The sequence below is a fragment of the Bubalus kerabau genome, chromosome 13, assembly GCF_029407905.1.
Source record: "Bubalus kerabau isolate K-KA32 ecotype Philippines breed swamp buffalo chromosome 13, PCC_UOA_SB_1v2, whole genome shotgun sequence".
Classification (NCBI taxonomy): domain Eukaryota; kingdom Metazoa; phylum Chordata; class Mammalia; order Artiodactyla; family Bovidae; genus Bubalus; species Bubalus kerabau.
In genome coordinates this window covers 33,652,669-33,676,559 of record NC_073636.1, presented here as the reverse complement: position 1 = coordinate 33,676,559, position 23,891 = coordinate 33,652,669, and positions in this window count along the sequence as shown.

Sequence of the window (23,891 nt, the reverse complement as noted above, 5' to 3'; positions counted from 1 at the left end):
TGAACTGCATGGCAAGATCTTTGTTCCCCAACCAGGGATCAAACTGCTGCCACCTGCAGTGAAAGTGCAGAGTCCCAACCGCTGGACCACCAGGGAAATCCCGCTACCGTACATGCTCACACACGCACATACATATGTAACATGTGAACATATATACATACATCTATAATACATGTATTTGTGATATATATTTTGTATCATATATATATATCACAAATATACATGTATTTGTGATATATATATATGATGGACTTGAGGTCCATCATTTATTTCTACATTATTATTGCCTCCTTACTCCCACCTCAAATCCTAGTCCCCTGTCCCCTCTTTTAATAACCTTGCTGTTGTTCTTTAGTCACTAAATCATGTCCAGCTCTTTTGTGACTCCAGGGACTGTAGCCCACCAGGCTCCTCTGCCCATGGGATTTCCCAGGCAAGAATACTGGATTGGAGGACTTTCCTGGTGGTACAGTGGATAAGAGTCTGCCTGCCAGTGCAGGGGACACGGGTTCAATCCCCGGTCCGGGAAAATTCCGCATGCCTCAGAGCAACCAAGTCCAGCAGCTGCAGCTGCTGAAGCATGCACGCCTAGATCCTATGCTCTACAACAGGAGAAGCCTGCGCATCTCAACTAGAGTAGCCTCTGCTCACCGCAACTAGAAAAAGCCTCCACAGCAACAAAGACCGAGTGCAACCAAAAATAAATAAATAATTTAAAAAAAAAGAATACTGGACAGGGTTGCCATTTCCTTCTCCAGGGGATCTTCTCCACCCGGGGATCGAACCTACATCTCCTGCAGTGGCAGGTGGATTCTTTACCACTGAGCCACCAGGGGAACCCCCTTAATAATCTCTGGAAGAGCAAACAGCCAGTAACAGTCTGTCACTGCACATCTTCAACGGAGCTCTTTCAGTCACTGAATGAAGTCAGGGCAACCTCGCATCACTCATTGCTGTGTGTTTATTTGCAATCTGGACTCAGCATCACAGTTGCTTTAGCTCAGGTGATGGCGAACAGAACAGACGGTGGACTCGAGCCTGAGTTTCCTGGCTCCAACCCTTGGGCACAGAATGGATTACAGACATCCTCCAACCTCCAGCATATCTCCTAGGACCAAGGTCTTCATTCAACAAAGATTTACTCTCCACCTAGTAGATACCAGGCCCTGGAGTTACAACAGAGAGAGGAAAAAAAAAAAAATAGACCTGAAGCAGTTCAGTGCAAAATACTAGACCATGGGGATAATTGAGGTAGGGATCCTTTTTTTTTTATGGACAACTGCCTTTCGCAGGACCATTTATTAGTTAATTATTCCCCACTGCTGCATATTGCTACTGTCATACACCAAGATCCTATATGCTCTTGGGTATGTTTCAGGGCTCTCTATGATTAAACATTCTGTTGATCTATTTGTGTATTCCTTCAGTTTTAATTTTTTAATTTAAAGAGAATTCTAAAAAATAAAAATAACTTACAGCAAAGTCAAAAGAACTGTATAGTGAACAGGGGCATAGCTATCATGGAGATTCTGCATTTACTAATGCTTTGCTATACTTTATCACATATCCATCCAGCTGTCCATTACTCCATCCAACTATCCATTGATCCATCTTCTCTTTGGTGTACTTCCAAATAAATTGCAGGCATCAGTACACTATTTCCTAAATGCAACACTACACTTTTAAAATTATTATCATTTTATATAGTAAGGTTATAGTTTTGCAGTTATCACAACTGAAATGTTCAATTATATGTCTAAGAAATTTTGAAATTTAAAGTAATTTCCTATTAAGACTGAAAAATCAAATAGTTGGAACCTTGAAGTCTTGCTGGATCAAGGTAAATAGAGCTTATGCTCCTCCCAAACCTAGGCTCTTGATTCTAGATCAACTGGAAGGAGAGGAGTTCAGATAACTTTACTCTGACTATCTGAGTCCCTGGGATCTTTACAAGTGAGATATTTGTAGTTTCAAAGATTCAGTTTCATGTTGCCAAAGGAGGAGGCGTGAACTTATCTCTGAGGGCAGACTATTCTCTTGTTCCTCTGTTCTTAGGAACACATGTGAATGGACTTTTTGGTAAAGAAAGATCCTATTTTGTAATAAACAGATACAAGATAATGAGGAACTACACTGTTCTGAGTAGTATTTCCAACATCTGGGCATTACATCCCTGCAAATCTGAGTCCTTCCATTCTTTTCTTTTTTTAAAAAAATTTTTTGACTGGGCCATGTGGAATGTTAGTTCCCCCACCAGGGAAGGAACCCATGCCCCCTGCATTGGAAGCATGGTGTCTTAACCACTCAATCACCAGGGAAGTCCCCTTCCATTCTTTTCTATAAAGAAATATGATTTCTTTAAGATCATGTTCAGTTCACTCGCTCAGTCGTGTCCGACTCTTTGTGACTCCATGAACTGCAGTATGCCAGGCTTCCCTGTCCATCACCAAATCATGGAGCTTGCTCAAACTCATGTCCATCGAGTCAGTGATGCCATCCAACCATCTCATCCTCTGTCGTCCCCTTCTCCTCCTGCCTTCAGTCTTTCCCAGCATCAGGGTCTTTTGCCATGAGGGCAGGTCTTTACATCAGGTGGCCAAAGTATTGGAGTTTCAGCATCAGTCCTTCCAGTGAATATTCAGGACTGATTTCCTTTAGGATGGACTGGTTGGATCTCCTTACAGTCCAAGGGACTCTCAAGAGTCTTCTCCAACACCACAGTTCAAAATCATCAGTTCTTTGGTGTTCAGCTGTCTTTATAGTCCAACTCTCACATCCATACATGACTACTGGAAAAACCATAGCTTGGACTAGATGGACCTTTGTCTGCAAAGTAATGTCTCTGCTTTTTAATATGCTGTCTAGGTTGGTCTTTCCAAGGAGCAAGGTTTCTTCCAAGGAGCAAGTGTCTTTTAAATTCATGGCTGCAGTCACCATCTGTAGTGATTTTGGAGCCCCCCAAAATAAAGTCTGCCACTGTTTCCATTGTTTCCCCATCTATTTGCCATGGAGTGATGGGACCGGATGCTATGATCTAGTTTTCTGAATGTTATGTTTTAAGCCAGCTTTTTCACTCTCCTCTTTTACTTTCATCGAGAGGCTCGTTAGTTCCTCTTCACTTTCTGCCATAAGGGTGGTGTCATCTGTGTATCTGAAGTTATTGATATTTCTCCCAGCAATCTGATTCCAGCTTCTGCTTCATCCAGCCCAGCATTGCACGGGATGTACTCTGCATATAAGTTAAATAAGCAGGGTGACAATACAGCCTTGACGTACTCCTTTCCAGATTTGGAAGCAGTCTGTTGTTTCATGTCTGGTTCTAACTGTTGCTTCTTGACCTGCACACGATGTCTCAGGAGGCAGGTAAAGTGGTCTGATATTCCCATCTCTTGAAGAATTTTCCACAGTTTGTTGTGATCCACACAGTCAAAGGCTTTGGCAGAGTCAATAAAGGAGAAATAGATGTTTTTCTGGAACTCACTTGCTTTTTCAGTGATCCAACAGATGTTGGCAATTTGATCTCTGGTTCTTCTGCCTTTCCTAAATCCAGCTTGAACATCTGGAAGTTCACGGTTCATGTACTGTTGAAGCCTGGTTTGGAGAATTTTGAGCATTACTTTGCTAGCATATGAGATGAGGGCAATTGTGCAGTAGTTTGAACATTCTTTGGCATTGCCTTTCTTTGGGATTGGAATGAAAACCGACCTTTTCCAGTTCTATGGCCACTGCTGAGTTTTCCAAATTTGCTGGTATATTGAGTGCAGCACTTTCACAGCATCATCTTTTAGGATTTGAAATAGCTCGACTGGAATTCCATCACCTCCACTAGCTTTGTTCGTAGTGATGCTTCCTAAGGCCCACTTGACTTCACATTCCAGGAAGTCTGGCTCTAGGTGAGTGATCAAACCATCGTGGTTATCTGGGTCATGGAGATCTTATTTGTATAGTTGTATTTATTTTTGCCACTTCTTCTTAATATCTTCTGTTTCTCTTAGGTCCATACCATTTCTGTCCTTTATTGTGCCCATCTTTGCATGAAATGTTCTCTTGGTGTCTCTAATTTTCTTGAAGAGATCACTAGTCTTTCCCATTCTATTGTTTTCCTCTCTTTCTTTGCATTGATCACTGAGGACGGCTTTCTTATCTCTCCTTGCTATTCTTTAGAATTCTGCATTCAAATGGGTGTATCTTTCCTTTTCTGCTTTGCCTTTAGCTTCTCTTCTTTTCTAAATTAAGAGATCTTGTAAGGCCTAAGATCATGTAATGTTGAGCAAAAGAGCCATGCTGGTAAAATAACCAGCAAAATGAGTTTATTCAAGAATAGCAGAGAATCACAATTTGGGACAAGTAAAGTAATGGAAAGTAATGGTGAACCACAGGCAAGAGGGGAAACACTGGAGAGGGACTTGCTCTTATTGGGGAAGGAGGAAGTTGGGGTGGGCTGGTTGGTTCTTCATTGGCTGCAGGCGGTGAGCAGCTGGGTCAGAAGGCTGGGGTCCGTAAGCTGTGGTGGGTGAGGGTGCCCCCTTCAGGGCTTCCTGACTGCACTGAAAAGGAGATTGCCTTGATCCATTTTCAGTTTCTTACTTAAATGTGCTTTTGCTCTTTTCTGTCCTTGAAAATGATTGACTATTCATGCAGATGTGTATGTGTGTCCGTGGGTTCTTGTTTAAACTAGTATGAAAGTACCCGGTACGTAATAAGTCCTTAATAAAAGTTAATTATTATTAATAGTAAGAATACTGGGCTTCTGCTGGAGGCTCAGACTATTCCTTTTTTGGTATAAAGGAAGTGAACATTAAAGGTTGAGGCACTGGGCATAGCTGAGTCACAGATTATTACAGAATATTATTGACTTACTGTCTAGTTATTGTGGTTAATTTTTCAGAAAAATGAATGCTACCTATTGGGAAACTATTGACTAGGACTTTGTGCTTGAGACTTAGGCAGAAGGAGAACTTTGAGATGTAGAGTGGATGGAGAGACAGGAAAAAAAGAACGTACAGAAGAACTGAGGTTTCCCACCCTGCCATCCTCACTTCTCCCTTCAAAACCTCTCCTCAGTAGAGGACTTTAAACTTAGTCACGACAAGGTACGAATTAATAACAGTTGGAAGTATTAGCCTACCCCAGACATATTTTCACTTTAACTGGGACTCGGTTTTAATTTAAATTCTATAGGGCTGCCTCTAACATGTAACACAAATGAGCACAACAGCCTAGTCTGAGACCACAGGGTCCAGTGGAAGTTGTATAAAAATTCAAACTCAAGTTTTAAAAAATCACCATGCTAAACAAGATATGTTACTGGATCAGATTCCATCTGTTGCCTGCTGGTTTATAACCCATGACTTAAAGAAAATCTAAATGTGGAAAGTGGGGAGAATAAACTCGGATTGACATATACACACTACTATATATAAAATAGATAACTAATGAGAACCTACTGTATAGCACAGGGAACCCAGTGCTCTGTGGCGAGCTATATGGGAAAAGAATCTAAAGAAAGAGTGGATCCGTGTATATGTATAGCTGGTTCGCTTTGCTGTACAGCGGAAGCTAACACAACATTGTGAATCAACTGTACGCCAATAAAAATTAATTTTAAAAAAACAACAAAAAAGAAAATCTAAATATGAAATTACAATTATCATCCAGTGAGTGGGACATTGAAAATGGTATGTATGTGGGTCTTTTTTTAGGGGGTCAAGGGGAAGGGGAGGAGGAGTGGAGGGTTTAATAATGTCTCCAGGTCCATAAGTGGTTCCTGGGAGGTCCCCTGATTTTTAGTCAATGGAGAGAGCCCAGGCTTTCTCTCTTTTTTTTGGGGGGGGGGCGGTTTGAGCTGGCTCACTGGGGCACAAGGGATTCTTTCTAGCTGTGGTGTGGGGCTCTGGAATGTGAGGGCTCAGAAGTTATGGCTTGGGTTTCTCTAGCTGCAGCATGAAGACTTAGTCACCCAGGAATTGAACCCAAGTTCTCTGCATCGGAAGGCGGATTCTTAACCACCGGGCCAGCAGGAAAGTCCCTAGCCCTGGTTTCAAACTCCTATTGGATGAAGTTAATTACTTTCTATATGATCTCTAATAAGTCAGCTCTCGAGGTTACTCATCTGTCCAATGAGAATGATTTGTACCTTTTGAGCTATTGAGAGAATTCAACGAAATCACATACAAAATGCCCATGTCATCAGGTAGCAACAAGCACGTTCTGTCAACAGCTGGTTATTGATTTAAACGTGTCAGGAACACCATAAATAAGAGACACTCTCCCATCTAGTAAGGAAAGCAGGCTTTATAATACATGCTTGCATAAATAGGCATCCAGTTGGTGCCATTCTACATTCATGTAAGAAGTCATCCCTTCAGTCTTGTGTGTACAGTTACATGTGAACAGGAGGAATAGGTTGAATTTCTCATGAGATGGTTCATTCTTACAGTTGTTGTTCATTCACTCAGGTGTGTCCAGCTCTTGTGACCCCGTGGACTGCAGCATATCAGGCTTCCCTGTCCTTCACTATCTGCCAGAGTTTGCTCAAACTCCTGTCCATTGTGTAGGTGATGTCATCCAACCATCTCATCTCCTGTCATCCCCTTCTCCTCCTGCCTTCTATCTTTCCCAGCATCAGGGTCTTTTCCAATGAGTCTACTCTTCCCATCAGGTGGACAAAGTATTGGAGCTTCAGCCTCAGTATCAGTCCTTCCAGTGAATATTCAGGGTTGATTCCCTTTAGGACTGACTGGTTTGATCTCCTTGCAGTCCAAGGGACTCTCAGGAATCTTCTCTAACACTGAAGTTTGAAAGCATGAATTCTTAGGCACTCAGCCTTCTTTACGATCCAACTCACACCCATACATAATGGAAAAAGCATAACTCGGACTAGATGGCCGTTTGTTGGCAAAGTAATGTCTCTGCTCTTTAATAAGCTGTCTAGGTTTGTAATAGCTTTCTTACAGTGGCATCTATAAATAAAAAAAAAATTACTTCTGTAGTATTATTAAAGTCGGCTCCAACTTGAGAAATGCCTTTATGTTTTTCCAAATCAAATAAATAAAGACTTTAGTCAAGGTCAATCAACTAAGAAATAATTGTACTTCAGGTAAGAAAAATGCCTGGTGCTGGACACCATGGGTGATACAGAGAAGCATGAAACCTATGGCCTTCAGTAATCAGGTATTTTAAAAAATAAACCATTATGAAGACTTCCCTGGAGGTCCAGGGGTTAAGACTCTGAACTTTCAATGCAGGGGACCTGGGTTCAATCCCTGGTCAGGGAACTAAGATCCCACATGCTGCACAGCAAGCCAAATATTAATAATAATAAAATAAGCCATTACAAACTTCTGACTTGGGAATGTTTTGGGGTTTCTTTTCCTTTCATGTGATTGTGAAGTGTATTGTCTAGGTCTGGAGATTGATGAACAATTTGCTGTTCATCTCTGAGATTTACAGTCTATAAACTTTAAAATGGAAGAGTGCCTGATAGCTAATCCTGTTATATTTTATACAAAAGCTCATTCTACAATATAAAATATTATAGACAAGGAAGATCATAAAACAGGAAAATCAATGGAAAGAATTCTAACAGGAAAAAAGTCCTGATACCTGACAGCAGCCCATTTGAGACCTCTCTCCAGGCTCCTAGGGCTTTCCTAACTTCTTGGAGTGAATTCTCTGGAAAGCAGTGATGACACCCTCTCATTCTCAGGGATTGGGAAGTTTAAAAGAGACAATGGATGTGTGCACTTAGAGAATGAGAACTATTTAAATCGCCATCCTCTGTCTCTGGTGCAGTTCGAAGTCACCCATTTCAACTCTCAGCTCTTCGTTACGATTCCCACATGTTCCTGCCTGGATTCCTGTGACCTGGACTTCCTTGCAGACATCTTCCTTTATGAAGGTGTATTCGTGCTAAGTCGCTTCAGTCATGTCTGAGTCTTCATGACACCATGGACTGTAGCCTGCCAGGTTCCTCTGTCTATGGGATTTCCCAGGCAAGAGTACTGGAGTGGATTTCCATTTCCTCCTCCAGGAGATCCTCCCAATGCAGGGATTGAACCCAGGTCTCCTACACTGCAAGAAGATTCTTTACCATCTGAGCCACCAGGGAAACCCAATATACACCTATCCCCTCCCTCCCTTTTGAACTTCCTTCCCATCTAGGTCACCAGAGAGCATTGAATAGAGTTCCCTGTACTATACAGTAGGTTCTCATTTGTTATCTATTTTATACATAGTATCCATAGTGTATATGTGTCAATCCCAGTCTCCAGTTCATCCCACCCACCCCGCCCTTCCCACCTTCGTGTCCATATGTTTGTTCTCTAAGTCTGTGTCTCTATTTCTATTTTGCAAATAAGATTATCTATGCCATTTTTCTAGATTTCTCCTTTTTAATTTTATTTAAAAAATGGTATCATCAATGAAATGATACATCTTCATTTTTAAAGTGTTGTGGTCTTGGAAGCCCTCTGTTAGCTAATCCTACATGTATTAGTTTCCCACGATAATAAAATACCACAGACTGGAGGCTTAAACAACAGAGACTTATTTCTCACAGTTCTGGAGACTCAAATTTTAAGATCAAGGTGTCAGCGGGTTGGCTTCTTCCGGGGCCCCTCTTCTTGGCTTGCAGACAGCCACCTTCTCAATGTGTCTTCACATAGCTTTTCCTCTGTGTACACACACCCCCAGGGCCCCTCTGTGTGTCCTCGTTTCCTCTTATAAGAACTGCAGCCAGATTTGATATGAGCCCACTTTCACGGCCGCATTTTAACTTAATCACTCTTTAAAGACCTGACCTCCAAATACAGTCACATTGTGATGCCCTGGGGGTTAGGGCTTCATATACGGATTTGAGAGGGACACGATTCCGCCTACTACATTACCTGATGGTCTGGTCTTTCGCTCCACATCTTGTGCCAGCCGCACGTGCCTCACCCCTTTCTCCAGCACCCACCTTCAAGTTGCACCGAGGTTGGCACTTTCCCACTATCTTAAAGACACGTCGAGTTGACCTCGAGGAGAAACAGGTCACTTCCGCCCTATTGCCACCACCAGTCAGGGTGAGGTGTCACTTAGAGCTGCTAAGAGACGGCTTTATTTATCTCTGAGTGAAGGAGGTACTTCTGAACATAGAATTGCCTTTCTTCCTGTTGGCCAAGCCATAAAAAGCAACCACCTATTCCTTTGAAAGTGCGCCACAATGACCTTTTGCGTAGTTTATGTTGCTGTTTCTTTGGGGGTGTCCTAAACTGGATGGTCTTTCTTGATTCAGCTTGTCCTAACTGCATTAACAATAACATGTGTTGTTCCGAGGCTCTTTTCACAGTGGGAGACTCTTTAAAGCAAGTTGCTTTGCCCTTTAGCTGTGTTTCTAGCCTCCTGGAAGGCATTCTTGCTTTCTGGCAAAACATGATGTTCCAAACCCATCCTGATTTTTCTTGTCCCAAGACATGGAATCAGGTATCTCCAGGATTCTTTTCTTCTAATAGTAGAGAATAATATTAGGTACCAACAGTTATAATAAGAAAATAAATATGCTGCCATTGTTGTGGGGCCAAATTTAATTGTGAAAGAACTAGAAAATGTATGTATTTTTTTGTTATTATTTTGGCTGTGCTGGGTCTTCGTTGCAGCACATGGGGGCTTCTCTAAAGCCAGAGTTCATGCTGATTTTTCCATCTCAATATATGTTACTATAATCTCTTTTTCTTATCAACAGGGAGTTTCATCTTTGCATAGCTAAGAAAGGCCACTCCTTCGAAACAGGGACAATCTCATTCTAACTGCTGAAATTCAATTCACCAAAACCACTCCCGGGGAACATTAGCTCTTCCAGAATCATCTGTTTTGGCTTATTACTCTATTTAATTAGTACTATAACTGAAGCATTCTGAACTTTCTAGGGCTATAGATCATTTCCAAAATCATGAGTGCTGTCAGAGTTACAGTACCCAAACTTAAATGATTTTCACTCTGTTTTCCAGGGACCTTGGGAGCACAAGTCATAAAAATTTTAGCTTGCTCGAAGGTTTTTTCAGATGACTCTCAATTCTTCAAGGGCTTTGCGTCATCATAATTTGGGGTTTCTTAAATCATCCATGGGAAATAGATGGGGAAACAGTGGAAACAGCATCAGACTTTATTTTTTGGGGCTCCAAAATCACTGCAGATGGTGATTGCAGCCATGAAATTAAAAGATGCTTACTCCTTGGAAGGAAAGTTATGACCAACCTAGATAGCATATTCAAAAGCAGAGACATTACTTTGCCAACAAAGGTCCGTCTAGTCAAGGCTATGGTTTTTCCCGTGGTCATGTATGGATGTGAGAGTTGGACTGTGAAGAAAGCTGAGTGCCGAACAACTGATACTTTTGAACTGTGGTGCTGGAGAAGACTCTTGCGAGTGCCTTGGACTGCAAGGAGATCCAATCAGTCCATTCTGAAGGAGATCAGTCCTGGGTGTTCACTGGAAGGACTGATGCTGAGGCTGAAACTCCAATACTTTGACCACCTCATGTGAAGAGTTGACTCACTGGAAAAGACCCTGATGCTGGGAGGGACTGGGGGCAGGAGGAGAAGGGGATGACAGAGGGTGAGAGGCACCACTGACTCAATGCACATGAGTTTGAGTGAACTCCGAGAGTTGGTGATGGACAGGGAGGCCTGGTGTGCTGTGATTCATGGGGTCGCAAAGAGTCGGACACAACTGAGCGACTGAACTGAGCTGAACTGAACTGAAATCATCCAAAGGCTGAGTGCCCTGAATCATTCACATGTCTCTTTCATAACATTATAAACTGAACGCTTCCATTTTCAGAGCAGGCAGTTTACTTCTATTGGCATTTCTTGGGTAGTTTCCCAACATTCAGGCCAAGCGACTTAACTGAGAGCACAGCCACATTCTCAACTGTGAGTTTCCATTTCTGTGAGTTGCCCAGAGAAGAAAGTGCTACTCAGCTTGTCAACACATTTATTAAGTCTTTATGATACTCCTGGCCCAAATAGGTATAGGAAATAGAGGTTTGGAGAGGAGAACCATTTGTTTCTTTCCTCTAGGCCACCTCCAAAACCTAGCCTAGTCTTTCAGAGCCAAGGCTGCAGTGTGGTACCCTATGAGGACCAGTTCAGCTCATCAGTTGTTCTGTGAGAACAGGGTCAGCCCTCGTGATGACTCACTGTTTGAATCTGCAGTGGCCCTGATTGTGTGTTTGTTAAATAGTTGGAGGAAAAAGAAAGGGGAGATGGAAAATGAAAAGCAAAGTCAGGAAGTGAGAGGACCACAGACAGCCAGACAGGCCCTTCCTGGAGGGATCAGCACCCACACCTGGCCTGGGGAGGACCCCTTAGACCACCCTGAAACAGACTCAGGACCCGTGGGAGCTAATTTCCCATCAGGGGAAAGCAGGAGTTCAGGCAGCTGCTTTCACTAGTGCCCCATCTTTCCTGGGATCAATACCCCATCAATACCCCATCTTCCTGGGGTGTATTTCCATTCACTCCAAGTCTTCAGGGAGCAAGTAGAACTAGTGGGATTCCCAGGTGGCTCAGTGGTTTAAAAAAAAAAATTGCCTGGAATGCCTGAGACATGCAGGAGACATGCGTTCAATCCCTGAATCAGGAAAATCCCTTGGGAAGGAAATGGTAACCCACTCCAGCATTCTTGCCTAGAGAACTCTGTGGACAGAGGAGCCTGGCGGGCTACAGTCCATGGGGTCGCAAAGAGACAGACACGAATGAGCATGCACATGTGCAGAAGAACTGGTATCTCAGACATCAAAGAAATCATGTTTGTTTCAGAAACAAGTTTCAGCATTGAATCCTTTGGTATCTCCAGATAGTGATCTCTTCCTTGCATTTATTCCTTCATTAATTCATTGACTTAGCAAATATTTATCAAGATCTTCTTAACTACAGAGCAGTAGTTAAGAAGCTAAAGGATTAACAAGGACAAAATGCATTTCGTACATAGGTAATGACAGGTATTACAGAGTGTGACAAACCCATGATTTAGGGACGAGTTCTCACAATGACATTCTCTGAATTTGAAGTCCATTCGAACAAAAAAATCTGTAAGACTAGCCGTGAACAGGAGTTACTCAATCTGGAGGATATGGACGTATCAGTCCCCCCTGAAATATCCACCGTAAGTGTAACTTTATTTTGTGACTTGGGTAAACAGAACACAAGGTTGTGTTGTAATGCTGTAAGGACAGAAGCATTATTTTCTGGGGAAAAATAGTTGGAAAAGAAAAGTATTTGCAAATGGTACAAATGAACTTAATTACAAAACAGAAATAGAGTCACAGATGTAGAAAACAATCATATGGTTACCAGAGATGGAAGTGGGGGAGGGATAAATTGGGAGATTGGGATTGATATATACATACCACTATATATAAAATAGATAACTCATAAGGGCCTACTGTATGGCACAGGTAACTCTACTCAATACTCTGTAATGACCTGTATGGGAAAAGAATCTGAAAAAGAACAGATATATGTATATGTAAAATTGAATTACTTTGCTATACACCTGAAGCTAACATAACATTGTAAATCAACTACACGCCAATAAAAAATGAGACAGGGAGAGAGAGAAATAAAAAAGAAAACTATTTGCCAGCATGTCTCCAGTACTGTCCAAGGAAGAGGAAATCATACACCAATATTCGTTATCTAGATGGAAATAGCTCCAGAGAGAAGGCTAATAACATTTGCACAGTACTTTAGCTTACAAAGTGCCTTTGTGTACATTATCTCTTTCAACATTCACAATTGCCTCCATAAAGTCAGTGCCATTATCAAGTCTGTTTTATTGAGGAGGAAGTGGAGGCTGGGAAACTAAGTGACTTTCTAAAGTCACACTGCTTGGGAAGAACAGAATTATGGGTACTCTGACTTCTCGGCAAGCCTACTCTCCACCACCCCTTAGCTGTCTTAACATGCACCAAAAACCCCCACCACCCTAAGTTAATGCATCATGCACAGCTTCCAGGCAATGCCCCATTTCCTACCTGACTCTAGGCTCACCGAGTCTTTTTTGTTTTTTGGTGCTGCATGGTATGTGGACCTTAGTTCCCCAAACAGGGCTTGAACCCACATCCCCTGCAGTGGAAACGCAGAGTTTCAACCACTAGGCCACCAGGGAAGTCCCTACACCTTTTGATCAGTAACTTGGTCTCTTGGGAGAGGTCAACCTCCAGGAGATAATCATTGCACTTAGGATGAGCTTCATGGGTGTGCAACCAGTATAGCTCCCTGGAGCTCTGTGCTAGGAAAAGCCACTTGGTTTAATACTTTTCTGTCATTGCCTGTTTTTTTCTTTAATATTTTTTGGTTGCACTGGGTCTGAGTTGCAGAATGTGGGATCTTTGTTGCAGCATTCGAACTCTTAGTTGTGGCACACGGGATCTAGTTCCCTGACCAGGGATCGAACCCAGGCTCCCCTGTATTGGAAGCTCAGAGTCTTAGCCACTGGACCACCAGGGAAGTTCCTGTCACTATATTGAAATTCTTAACAACTTTTGAACAACATACAAATTATGTTGCTGGTCCTGAGTGCATAAATGATGGTTACCAGCTGGACTGGGTCCCTGGGTCATCAACCAATGCCTTGGGAGTTTAAGAGCACATATATGGGATTTAGAAATAGGGACAGGAGAGAAAGTGGAGGACAGTCTTGCTGGGGGAGAAGCTTTGAGAAAGGCAGAGTGGTGGATGAATAAGGCATGTTTTCAGGAGTAATACCTTTTTGCAGGCTTCCTCCCTTTGGTTCTTTTCAAAACATCACTGATGGAAGAGTTCTCACAGCAAGTCTGTACACTAACTCTTCCCATGTCTCCAAAGGAGCCATGATTGACCTTTGCCCAGCATGGCAGAATGTGGCCCCTGGAATCTTCCTTCTGTTAGCTGTAGATAATTTAGTTACAGATACTTGGAACAATGGATTGTGCTCTACTGACTGGCTTGTAGGGTTGCTTTGCAAAATCTCAAGAGTGATGGGGACTTCCCTGGTGGCCCAGTGGTTAAGAATCTGCCTTCCAATGCAGGGAACACGGGTTTGATCCCTGGTTGCAGAACTAAGATGCTACATGCCTTGGGGCAACTAAGCTCGTGGGCTGCTACTAGTGAGCTCAGGTGCTCTTTAGCCCATGTATCACAACAGAGATCCCATGTGCCACAACTAAGACCCAATGCAGCCAAATAAATCAAATTAAATAAATATTAAAAAGTGTTTGTTGTTGGAGTGATGATGTGCACCTGTGATCATGAGTCATGATTTTGGTTGTCATGGCTGGTTGTGCAGCAGAATGTACCTATGTGACCCGCCCCCTGTAAAGGGACAGGGACATTCCACATAATCCCAAAGAGCTCGACCAGAGAGAACGTGATGCTGTGTGACCTTCGAGGAATGACATCAGAAGCTTGTGCTGAACCTCTCGGGACACACGGGTGCATACCTGTTTCCTGCTGCTTTTGCTCAGCATCCTTTGCTGTAGCAAATTTTAGTCACAAGTGTGACCTGCCACTGAGTCTTATGAATCCTTCTGGTGAGTCACCAAACAAAACACAGTCTTCTACTAACTTCAAAAATAGTTTGTGTTCCATGAAAAGATGCTCAACATAGCTAATTATTAGAGAAATGCAAATCAAAACCAAAATGAGGTATCACCTCACACGAGTCAGAATGGGCATCATTAAACAGTCTACAAATAATAAAGGCTGGAGAGGATGTGGAGAAAAGGGAACCCTCCTACACTGTTGGTGGGAATGTATGTTGGTGCACCAATGGGATAAGCAGTGTGGAGGTTTCTCAAGAAACTAAGAATAGAGCTACCATATGATCTAGCAATCCCACTCCTGGGCACATATATGAACAAAACTTTAATTCAAAAAGATACATGCACTCTTGTGTTCATAGCAGCACTATTTACAATATCCAAGACATGGAAACAACCTAAATGTCCAATGACAGATGAATGGATGAAGGAGGAGTGGTACATATATACAGTGGAATATTACTCAGCCATTAAAACCGATAAAACAATGCCACTTGCAGCAACATGGATGGACCTAGAGATTATCATACTAAGCCAAGCAAATCTGAAAAAGAAAAATACCATATGATATCACGTATATGTGGAATCTGAACAGTGACACAAATGAACACACCTATGGGTTAAAGACATAGAGAACAGACTTATGGTTGCCAAGAAGGGGGGAAGTGGGAGAGGGATGGAATGGAAGTTTGGATTAGCAGATGCTAACTAGTATATGCATATACTAGTTATACATATGGATAAACAACAAGGTCTTACTGTATAGCACAGGGAACTATATTCAGTATCTTGTGATAGTTCATCAAGGAAAATAATATGAAAAAGAATATATATGTGTGTGTACATATACATGTATATAGGCTTAACTGAGTTACTTTGCTATGCAGAAGAAAGTAACAAAACATTGTAAATCAACAATACTTCAATAACATTAAAAAAAATAGTTTGTGAGCTATCTTCTGCCTTTTCAGTGATTTAGAGTCATGTGCTTTACGGCAATAAAGATATTGCAGTATCTTTGCATCTGGATCATATAGGGTTCTTTTTTTTTTTGTAAGTCTTTTAAAAGAACCCTATGTGATCCAGATGCCATTAGACCATTTGGAGAGTATCCTTCATTTTGAAGACATGTGCACTTGCTAAAATAGACTTGGAACAGCTCTCAGAGCACATGCCTTTTTGTCCTCTTGGATTGATTACCGCCATTCTTTCTTCTCCAGCATTCCAGAAGTACTGACTCATAGATTACAAGTGTTTCAAAATTCTGTCACATGCGTCCCTGCCAACCACAGCTCAATTTGTCTATCTTTGTGAAAACTTGACCTCTAATGAGGTCTTAGGTTTATTTTGTAATCCCTTTAGTTTAAAATAACAAGAGTTAAATTTCCCTTATATAGTGTTTGATGATATACTTGGCTTTTACAGTATTGGTTATTATTGTTCAGTTGCTTGATCATGTCTGATTCTTTGCCACCCCGTGGACTGTAGCATGCCAGGCTTCCCTGTCCTTCACCATCTTAAAATATTGGTCAAGACTTATACAATTAAAAAACTTAAAGGTATATTTCAGTTCAGTTCAGTCACTCAGTCATGACTGACTCCTTGTGAACCCATGGACTGCAGCACATCAGGCTTCCCTGTCCTTCACCAAAGTATATTTAGAAAATGCCTAATGTCTAAGTCTTCATAGTTAATTTCTTTCACTCCATCTCTCCTGGCCATCAGGGATGCTCTTATTGATCTACTTTATGATTTTAAAGCCTTTAATTAAAACCTCTTATTGAGTGTTGAAATAAGCTATATGTATTGGGTTGGCTAGAAAATTCATTTGGATTTTTCCATAAATCTTACAGAAAAACCAAATGAACTTTCTGGTTAACCCCATATATATCCCTTGCTTTGCAGAATATGTGTATTATCATCAGTTGACTATTAAAAGCAAATTTCTATAAACTAATCTTTATACTTTTATCATCACAGTTGAGGTCTGTATAGAATGCTCACTCATTGACTTAATCTCTCTCCCATCCTAGGAGTTAGGTGTTAAGAGAGGCGTATGAAATTGCCACCATCGTGTGTTAATTTAGGGCTTCCCTGGTGGCTCAGAGGTTAAAGCGTCTGCCTGGAATGCAGGAAAGATGGGTTTGATCCCTGGGTCAGGAAGATCCCTGGAGAAGGAAATGGCAACCCACTCCAGTATTCTTGCCTGGAGAATCCCATGGAGGGAGGAGCTTGGTAGGCTTCAGTCCACGGAGTTGCAAAGAGTCGGACATGACTGAGGTACTTCACTTCACTTCACTTGTGTTAATTTGCGGGAGAAGCTGAAGTTCATTTTCCTATCTCAAAATTCAGAAATCTTCAAGGGGTCTCCATTTCCAAGCAAATAAAGTTTAAACTCCTCTGCTATGAGTTTTAATATCTCCCATGATCAGGCCCCAACCTGCATCCTTGGCCTCATTCCCACCATTTCCCGACACGGGCACTTAGCTCCTTGCTGTGCTTAGAACAATGCTGAGTACATAGTAAGGGTTCAATAAATGCATACTTTTTGATGGATTTTTAGATTAAAAACAAGATATTCTCATAGGCTATCCATGAGCTAAAACTCTGAGGCTATTTTAAAAACTATTCATAAGACAACTGGGAAAAGTTGAACTTTGACTAAATATTTGATTTTGAGATTATTGTTACTATTTTTTTTTTAATTGAGGTAGAGTTGATACATAATATGTTTCAGATGTACAACATGTTGTTGTTTAGTTGCTAAGTCATGTCCGATTCTCTGTTACCCCATGCATAGTGATTCACAATTTTTAAAGGTTATATTCCATTTCAGGTTTGGTTTAGTCGCTAAGTTGTGTCTGACTCTTTGCGACCCTATGGACAGTAGCCTGCCAGGCTCCTCTGTCGATGGGATTCTCCAGGCAAGAATACTGGAGTAACTGCCATTTCTGTGTCCAGATATTCCATTTATAGTTAGTATTAAATATTAGCTGTATTCCCTGTATATCCTGTAGCTTTATACACAGCATAAAAACACATAACCTCTACTGTTACCACTTTCAGGTGTGACTGTGGTAATGTGTTCACATTTAAAAAATCATTGTAGGGACTTCCCTGGCAGTCCAGTGGCTAAGACTCAGCGCTCCTGATGCAGGGGGCCAGGTCCATCCCTGGTCTGGGAACTGGCTCCCACATGCTGTAACCAAGACCCAGCACAGCCAAATAAATAAATATTTTTAAAAAAAATCATTGTATTTTGGACTGAATTGTGTCCCCTCCTCCCCCCCAAAAACCCCTGTTTTGAAGCCCTAACTCCACAGGAATGTACTGGGTTAGCCATAATGTTCCTTGGGTTTTTCCATACGATGTTATGGAAAAACTCGAACATTTTGGCCAACCCAATATTCAGAGATAGAGACTTTAAGGAGGTAATTAAGATCAGATGGGGTCATAAGGGTGGGGTCCCATTAGAAGGACTAGTGTCCTTATAAGAAGAGGAGTAGATGCCAGAAATGAGGAAGAACAGCAGGAAGGTCAAGTGAGGACACAGTGAGAAGGGAGGTCATCTGCAAGCCAGGGAGAGAGGCCCCACCAGGAACAAACCTGTCAGCACCTTGACCTTAGATTTCCAGCCTCTAAGACTGTGAGAAAATGAGTTTCTTCTGTTTGGGCTGCCAAGTCTGTGGTATTCTGTTATGGCAGCCTGAGCAGACTACTACACCTGTTTTAAAGACTACTACTATCAATAATCTCAGATATGCAGATGACACCACCCTTATGGCAGAAAGTAAAGAGGAACTAAAAAGCCTCTTGATGAGAGTGAAAGAGGAGAGTGAAAAAGTTGGCTTAAAGCTCAACATTCAGAAAACTAAGATCATGGCATCTGGTCCCATCACTTCATAGGAAATAGATGGGGAAACAGCATCAGACTTTATTTTTTGGGGCTCCAAAATCACTGCAGATGGTGACTGCAGCCATGAAATTAAAAGATGCTTACTCCTTGGAAGAAAAGTTATGACCAACCTAGATAGCATATTCAAAAGCAGAGACATTACTTTGCCAACAAAGGTCCATCTAGTCAAGGCTATGGTTTTTCCAGTGGTCATGTATGGATGTGAGAGTTGGACTGTGAAGAAAGCTGAGCACCGAAGAATTGATGCTTTTGAACTGTGGTGCTGGAGAAGACTCTTGCGAGTGCCTTGGACTGCAAGGAGATCCAACCAGTCCATTCTGAAGGAGATCAGTCCTGGGTGTTCACTGGAAGGACTGATGCTGAGGCTGAAACTCCAGTACTTTGGCCACCTCATGCAAAGAGTTGGCTCATTGGAAAAGACTCTGATGCTGGGAGGGATTGGGGGCAGGAGGAAAAGGGGATGACAGAGGATGAGATGGCTGGATGGCATCACCAACTTGATGCACAAGAGTTTAAGTGAACTCCAGGAGATGGTGATGGACAGGGAGGCCTGGCGTGCTGCGATTCATGGGGTCGTGGGGAGTCGGACACGACTGAGCGACTGAACTGAACTGAACTAAACTACTACTCTACTCTTTCTACTTCTGTTTATCTTTCAAAATTTCCATGTTTCCACTGTAGGGGGCACATGGAGCAGCCAAAAAAAAGAGAATTCCAGAAATACAGTGTGAAGTACTCTTGAGCTCTGCTTGGTGAGCAGCTACACATGCACACTCAGTCGCTCAGTGTGTCCGACTCTTTTCGACCCCATGGACTGTGGTCCACCAGGCTCCTCTGGAAGTCCACGGAGTTTCCAGGCAAGAATACTGGGGTGGGTAGCCATTTCCTCCCTCAGGGAATCTTCCCACCCCAGGGATCGAATCTACTTCTCCTGCTTGGCAGGAGGATTCTTTAGATTCTTTACTACTGTGCCACCTGAGAAGCCCATCTTGGTAAGCAAAAGTTTCTGCAAAACTTCTTCTCTATGTAAATAAGTTATAACCATTCAGAAAACAAGACTGCTTGTTAATGGGGAAAGAGAATGCAAAGTCCACCTATAATAATAATGATGTCACAGCTCATATTCTGAAGAGAAATCTGGATTGCTTCTTGCCCAAACAAAAAATAAAATAAAGAATACAAATTCAATAAACATGCTTTACACATAGAACTTTATACTCAGACTCTCTTTCAAGTCCTGCTTTCAGGTTTCATTTTTTAAATATTAGAACCGTGTTTGCCTTTTTGCAACACATTCTTTTCTATTTAAACCTAATGTTTTGACTCTTAGAGTCAATACCATGGACGATGAAAGAGAGTCTACGCCCAAAAGTTTTTATCAGGTGGATCAGGAAACTGCTCCTTTTTGTTCTTTTCTAAATAGTGGAGGACTGTAATTCAACCAAAGTAACAAAAAACCCCAACTCCACCAAATTAAAACATAAATGCCCCTTTGCTGCAGTTTTGTTTATACAGTGCTTACTTTCTCTCTGCACAGCACAGTGATATTGAAAGTGTGGTTCTAGGGATAAAACACAATTTAACTGTAATTGTTAGACACCAAGACAAACCAGGGGCTTCCTTGGTGGCTCAGTGGTAAAGAATCTGCCTGCCAAGAGGGAAACGTGGGTTTGATCCCTGGGTTGGGAAGACCCCCAGAGAAGGAAATGGCTACCCACTCCAGTATTCTTGCACGGGAAACCCCATGGACGGAGGAGCCTGGTGCGCTACAGTCCATGGGGTTGTAAAAGAGTTAGCCACAACTCAGTGACTAAAAAAAAGACAGATCCTGAAATAACTTTATCATGCTGCTTTAGCTAGAGTTGGGGATCTCATACTCCTAACCAATCCAGTACCATCGTTTTCTCTCAGTAATCAACAATGAAATCCTAATCCTGATGTCTTTTTATTTCTTTTTTTCTCTTTAATCACATTTCAGGCATGTTTAGCTGGCTAGAGGATCACAATGATCACTCAAGGCCTTGGACCCTGGACTGCAAAGTGACAAGTAGCCCCAGTACAGGAAGGGTGGGCAGTGCACAGAGAGCTCTCAGCTTAGGGGTCACACAGAGCCAGGCTCCATAATTTGGGACACATCCTGGGACTCTAACAAACGACAGTTAGTTGCATTAAGAATTATCTTGTCTTTTGGGGAATTTTCTGGTGGTCCGGTGATGAGGACTTCTCGATTTCACTGCCAAGAGCTCAAGTTCTATCCCTGGTCCAGGAACTAAGATTCCAAAAGTGGTGTGGCGTGCCCCACCCCAAATTGATTATATATAAAATAAATAATCAACAAGGACCTATTGTATAACACAGGGAATTCTACTCAATACTCTGTAATAACCTCTATGGGAAAAGAATCTGAAAAAGGATACATGTATGTGTATAACTGAATCACTTTGCTGTACATCTGAAACTAACACAACATTGTACATCAGGACCATGTACATTAACCATGTACAATAACCCCAACATTGTACATCAACTGTACTTCAGCATAAAATTTTAAAAAATGTAATGGAAAGAATAAAGTCAACTGATTAGAAACCTTAAAGAAGAGAAAAAAAAATCTGTTCCATTAAAAAAAATTATCTGTATTCTAAACTACCTTATACTTCCTCTCTTGCCCCTACTTGCTCCTCCCCATCCCCCAGGGATTCTCAACAAAGGCTGAATCTCAAGGATCCTTGAGACAAAGCCCTATTCACCAATGTAGTGGGAAAGGCAGCAATCTGGGCCTTTGCATAAATGAAGAAAGTAATTGTTTGTGTGAATGTTTAACCTTTCGAATCTGTTTGTGTGGCCATGCAGACACAATCTCCCCTTAGTTCTCAGACTTGAAGAATTGAAGAACATGTTTTTGTATCTTATCTCTGCTATTGCAGATCTCACCATGAGTTATTTTCTATTTGATCTCATTAACATATAGCCATGAATTAAAAAAAAAAATTCTTCAGTGTACATAGTATTTTTGTCTTGTTTATTCTCAAAGGTTTAATTATCTGTCAAGGCTACACTTTTTTTTTTTTTTTAATGTGGATCTTTACTAAATTTGTTACAATATTGTTTCTGGTTTTATGCTTTGGTTTTTGGCATGTGGGATCATAGCTCTGACCAGGGGAGGAACTGCACCCCCTGAACAGGAAGCTGAAATGCTAACCCCTGGACCGCCAGGGAAGTCCTCAAGGCCACACTCTTGTTTCTTATTCTTCAGCTCCGGTGGCATTTCCTAAGAACTTAACTGTTCCTTGGCTTTTATTTCTTGCCTTCTTCTCAACCTCAGCAACATGCTTTTGAGAACAGGCTTTATCAAGAATGCAACTCACAATGCCAAGATATAACTCCCAAAAAGTACTATATAAAACCACCATAGGTTTAATCCAACTTTTCCCTCAAGGCTGACAGTCAAAGAAGTACCCTTACTTGGACCTGACCGAACATTACCCACTGCTTTCTCTGAGAGGCAATTAATGAAATGAAAGGAACTTGCAGCTTCAAAGAACACAGAAGAGCTTGGATGAGATCCTGATGACCCAGCTCTGTCTGATTCAGGTCCAAGCACCAGATCTCAGATTCTTGTGTTACTCCTGAGTTTGTGATCCCTATATACACTCCTCTGTCTCTTCTATCCAGAACATATCCAGGTTGTCATGTGTAGGTCCTAGTACCACTGAAGAGCCAGAACTAGCCTGTCCATACCCAGTATATGTACAATAACAAGCTTTGTCAAGGGCATTTCAGGAGCACTCACATTTGTGACCTGTGTACCAGACTGCTTTTGCCTAAATGAGCTATTATTGCCAAATAAACTCTCCCAGGATGCTCAGTATGTTGGCCTGGTTTTCCGCAGTTATTTTCCAGCCTTTAGTTTACATCGTGAATCTGTGAGGGAACTGTTGACCGAAACTGCCCACCTTGGCCAGGCATGATGATAATCGCTTGCAAGAGTTGTCTCACATCAGGAAGTCCTGATAAAGAACATGGTGTTGCCACCGAAAACTAACTGGGAGAGTTTGGGAGGGAGCAAAAGGACAAGGGAGGAGACGATGTGTCCTGCCCTAACCTCCCAGAAACCCTCCCACTGGAATCCATCTTGGCTGAGAGACGGAGGTACCACCAGGAAGGACCCTGAGTCAACAGATATGGGCCAAGCAAGCTGATTGGCCAAGTGACCACCTGGAAACTAACCCCGTGACCATAAACCCTGAGACTTCAAGCCATGTGGCAGAGCAGTCCTCCTGGGTTCTCTTACTCTGTTGCTCTCTGCCCCAGATGCCCCTTCCCAATAAAGTCTTTTGCTTTGTCAGGATGTATGTCTCCTTGTAAAATTCATCTCCGAGTATTAGACAAGAGCCCACTCTTGGGTCCCAGAAGGAGTCCCTCTTCCTGCAATGAATCCTCATTGAGATTTTTCTTTAATTCCCCTTTCCTTCTTGAAGTCAAACACTAGCTTTTTTTTTTGGTGACTGACGAGTGGCTTTCAATCATTCGTTTCTTCTGCTCATTGCTTTGTCCATGTGGGATTGTCTCCCCAGCTACAGTCTAAGTTGCCTGTGGGAAGGAACCCTGTGTGTGTTGTTTGGTGTCTCCACCACATCCTGCATGGGTACCTCTGATGACCAGTTAAAGGGAGATATTTTTCCAGTGGAAGAAAACAGGGGATACACAAAGAAATAAAGAAAATGTTTCTAATAGTTAAAGTACAGAGACAGCTAGAAAGGGAAATTAAAGGGTGGTGGTGGTGGTGGTGGTTTAGTCTCTAAGTCATCTCTGACTCTTGCCACCTCATGGACTGTAGCCCACCAGGCTCCTCCGTCCATGGGATTTCCCAGGCAAGAATACTAGAGTGGGTTGCCAAATACACCTTTATTCCTTGGCCCACTAGAACCCTTCCTCATCTGAGAATTAATCTAGTAAGTCCTATGTTATAATAAATAAGATGTCCAAGATTCCTATATTTTAGAGTCCATTGTCTAAGGCATTTAATGTTTAATCCCACTTTAATTTCTATGTGACTGTTGATTGTAAAGGTCCGCTTTCACTACTCACTATAGCAGGAAACTCAGTTTTGTCCTTGGATAAGAACTGAATCATTGTTAAAAAAAAAAGAGTGTGTTGGGGTGGGCGGAATTCCCTGGCGACCCAGTGGTTAGGACTATATGCATTCATTGGAATCATTCTTATTCAATACACGTTCGTTTCAACACACATATCTTGGTAGCATAGTGTAAGGGTATATATTGGGTAGTCTCTCAATATATCTCATTCCTATAATATGATGAATAAAAACAATGTGGATATAGAAAGTACTTCCTACTCACATAAAAGGGAAGCATTAAGAACATAATATTTAATAAATTCAAATCGATA